The sequence below is a fragment of the Ricinus communis genome, chromosome 7 (assembly GCF_019578655.1).
Source record: "Ricinus communis isolate WT05 ecotype wild-type chromosome 7, ASM1957865v1, whole genome shotgun sequence".
Taxonomy (NCBI): Eukaryota; Viridiplantae; Streptophyta; class Magnoliopsida; order Malpighiales; family Euphorbiaceae; genus Ricinus; species Ricinus communis.
Window position 1 is genome coordinate 16,527,770 of NC_063262.1, and position 4,308 is coordinate 16,532,077.

Sequence of the window (4,308 nt, forward strand, 5' to 3'; positions counted from 1 at the left end):
GGTTGTGTGGACTTTCGGTTTCAGGTAGTTTATGACCAGGAGCTCAAACTCGAATCTTATAGAGCCTCTATCTGATCCAGAACGATCCTCAGACTCTTAAGGAAGAGGTTGCAATTAGAAGAGGAGGAGATTGAGGTTGAGGTACCTGTGGATAGACTAGACACGATGGAAAACCATGATCCCCAGGCCAACGACGATCAGAGGACAATGTATGAGTTTGCTCGACCATCTTTAGATGGGACGAAAATAAGTATAGTCAGACCTGCTGTAGCGGCCAATAATTTTGAGATAAAGGCCAATGTTATCCAGATGATCCAGCAAAGCGTGCAATTTGGAGGATTGCCCAGCGAGGATCCCAATGCACATATCTCCAACTTTTTGGAGATTTGTGACACATTCAAGATAAATGGAACAACCGATGATGCCATTAGGCTGAGATTGTTTCCATTTTCCTTGAGGGACAGAGCAAAGAGATGGCTGCAATTTCTTCCACAACAGACGATCACTACCTGGAAGGCGTTGGCCGAAAAAATTTTATATAAGTATTTTCCTCCCGCTAAAACTTCTAAACTTAGAAATGACATATCTTCTTTTGTGCAGTTTGATGATGAAAGCATGTACGATGCATGGGAGAGATTTAAAGATATTTTGAGATGCTGCCCACATCACGGATTGCCAATGTGGATGCAGGTTCAGACCTTCTACAGCGGGTTGAACCTTGCAACGAGGCAGATGGTGGATGCTGCAGCAGGTGGGGCGCTAAATAGTAAGATGCCCGAGCAGGCTCAGAACTTGATAGAGGAAATGGCCATGAACAACTATCAGTGGCAATCCTCTAGGAGCCGACCAGGAAGACAGGGAGTGGTCAACCAAGTGGACTCTACAGCAACCTTGGCAGCTCAAGTGGAGCTTCTAGCCAAGAAGATCGACCAACTCCAAATGCCGATTCATGCAGCGAACGTTGGCTGCGAGTTTTGTGGTGGCCCGCATTACAGTGCAAATTGTACCGCGGGAGGTATGTTTGCTTCATCCTCTACTACTTTTCCATCTAATTCTGCTATGTCTTCTGATGTTGAACAGGTTGATTATATGGGGAATGCCCCAAGCGGTGAGAACGATCCTTACGATGAATACATACAACCACGGGTGGCGCAATCATCCCAACTTGATTGGAGGAATAATAACGCTTAGGGTGCACTGGTTTTCGGAGAATTCATCAGACAGCGTGCCTGAGCTCCTCTACCAGAAAAGAAGTCAAATTTAGAGGAGCTTATGATGAAGTTTGTGACGTCTACGGAGATGAGGTTCCAGCAAACTGATAGTGCACTTAGGAACCAGCAGGCCTTGATTCAGAACTTGGAGACCCAGATTGGCCAAATCTCTAAGATGTTATGCGAAGGCGATGAGGCCTCCGAGCACCACTGAGTCTAACTCGAGGGAGCACGTGAACGCCATTACTTTGCGTTCAGGTAAGTTAGTTTCAGCTCCTTCTAAGCCTGTTTTTGATGATGCCACTATTGATGTGTAGGTTAAGGCAAGCAGTAAGGTTAGGGAACCTGAGGGACAAAAGGTGAAATCAATTCCAGTTAAGGAATATCAACCTAAGATTCCTTATCCTGCTAGAGATAAACAAGCAAAGGCGAAAGAGCAGTTCAGTAAGTTTTTAGATATTCTTAGACAACTGCATATTAACTTGCCTTTTATTGATGCATTGGAGCAGATGCCGAAGTATGCTAAGTTCTTAAAGGACATACTTAGCAGAAAAAGGAAGTTGGAGGAGGTCGCCTATGTTCAGCTTAATGAGGAGTGCTCAGCGGTGTTTCAGAGCAAGTTGCCAGAGAAACATCACGATCCAGGGAGTTTCACTATTCCTTGCACTTTAGGTAATTTATATGTTGATGATGCATTAGCTGATTTGGGGGCTAGCATAAATGTCATGCCCACTAGTTTGTTCAATAAGCTAGGTTTGAGGGAGGCAAAATCCACTAGGATGTGCATACAATTAGCTGACCGTTCTGTTAAGCTTCCTAGGGGAATTGTGGAGTTTCACTATTCCTTGCACCAACCATCAAAACTTGGTCTTCAAAACAATAGTTTGGGCACGGTTTCCGTAGCCACCACGGCCTCCAGCACGGCCCGTGGTGGCCAGCACGGGGAGCAACACGGTCATGGTGAAACCCTAGTTGGTGAGATCCATAGTTTCGACCGGCATGGACTCCGTGAGTCGACCGGCCTGACCTTGACCACGGTAGTCTTTGAGTTAAATATATAAGAAAAATTCATTTTTCTTAGAGAAAAGAGGGAAAAAGAGTGACATTGAGCCCTAGTGGCTGGTTCGATTCGCACAATCGAGTGCGAGAGAGTTCTGATGAGTAAGAATCCGGGAATCGTAAGATTCCGAAAACAGTAGTGGAGCAATTCAAGAGGCGATTTGGGAGATTAATCAAAGTGTAGATCTAGATTTGGGTATTCATCCAATTCGAGAGAAAAGGGTGTACATGTTTTATTTTCATTATTCTTTCATTGTAATTGATTTCCTAGATTATTTTAAACATGAACATGTTTAGCTAAATTGATTAAATCCATTGGGATTTCTTTGCTATGTTAGTTTGATATTATATTGTTGGATTGTTTGAGTTGGTTTTGTATTCTTCTTGTTTTCAGTGTTAATAAGATTATGCATTATTCATGAGACAATGTGAATTGTGATGTTTAGATTGCTTTATGAGATTGAGAAATCCGTTTGGCAATTGGAACTTTGAATAACAAGAACTGGTTAATAATCGCTTAGAGATAAGAATAATTAACTAGCCGGATTAAGAATTAACAAAGCTTAATAGAGGCGGATTAAAGCTTAATGCTAATTTAAGAATCAATCGTTAGGAAGAGATTCCAACTTTAGGTTTAGGAATTCGGTTATCTCGAGAGAGAAACCGAATTCGGTTAAGAATTCATCCACGGGTAGCATAATTAGACTCACTGATCCTTTATCTTTTGTTCGGATGCCAACTAGTTTAGATTCACTTTGGGTTTGTCTTCTTGTCTTGATTATTTCACTTATCAACTACTCCTGCATCTCCCTTAGAACTTAGCTCGTAGTTAATAGTTAGTTTAGAATTTATTCATCATCCATTTTAGGTTAATATAACAAAGAACAAAGAAGTAACTCTGGGCTTTCGCTTTCTCGAGGAATACGACCTTGATACTCGCCATTAGTGCTAGACTGCATCGATAGGTACACTGCCTTAGATTGTAGCTAACACGAGTAGCACCCATCACGAAGTATGCTAAATTCTTAAAAGACATACTTAGCAGAAAAAGGAAGTTGGAGGAGGTCGCCTATGTTCAGCTTAATGAGGAGTGCTCAGCGGTGTTTCAGAGCAAGTTGCCAGAGAAACGTCACGATCCAGGGAGTTTCACTATTCCCTGCACTTTAGGTAATTTATGTGTTGATGATGCATTAGCTGATTTGGGGGCTAGCATAAATGTCATGCCCACTAGTTTGTTCAATAAGCTAGGTTTGGGGGAGGCAAAATCCACTAGGATGTGCATTCAATTAGGCGGCCAATTACATTAAGCTTCCTAGGGGAATTGTGGAAAATGTGCTAGTTAAGGTAGATAAGTTCATATTTCCTGTGGACTTTGTGGTTTTGGATATGGACAATGAGCATGGTGTACCATTAATTTTGGGGAGACCTTTCCTTGCCACAGCTAGAGCTAAAATAGACCTATTTGAGGGGAAGTTAGAACTTAATGTAGGGGACGACTGTGTCACTTTTAGTTTACCCTCATTTGATAGTTCTTCCACCGACCATGTTCGTGCCATTTGTTATATTGATGGAATTGATCTTGCATGTAATACACAACCACAAGATGTACAAATGGATGATGCTATACATGTTTTTTTCCCCTACTAGTATGTGTTATTTATCTGAAAAAAATAACTTGTATCAATATGAGACTTTGTGCTGTGATAGACCCGAGAAGGGTAGTTGCAAGTTTGTTTTTGACAGGTCACTTAGCCGAAATTCGGAGTGGATGAATGGACATCCCAAATCGGTCCACAGAGCACCCCCTTGGTCATCTACTGCACACATCGGACCTTTTCATTGCGCTTATATGCCTCGAGCCCCAAGTTACATTGAGCCTACCTTCTTAATTTGCTCGCGATGCAGGAATGCTGATCCAGAGTCCAGCTAGACGACTCGAACAAAAAGAAGCTCCTTCGGGAGGCATTCTCGAATCTATTTTTGCTCTCTGAATTTTTGGACATTTTTTATTTTATTTTATGTAGTCATTTGCAGTTAG

General features: G+C 42.1%; 1 non-coding gene across 1 annotated transcript; it reads right to left on the reverse strand.

Annotated features, from left to right (window-relative positions):
* Positions 1 to 567: 567 nt before the first annotated feature.
* LOC112533860 lies at positions 568 to 674 on the reverse strand. Its single transcript, XR_003078213.1, has one exon. It is a non-coding gene; the product is annotated as a small nucleolar RNA R71 (small nucleolar RNA).
* Between the last annotated feature and the right edge of the window lie 3,634 nt (positions 675 to 4,308).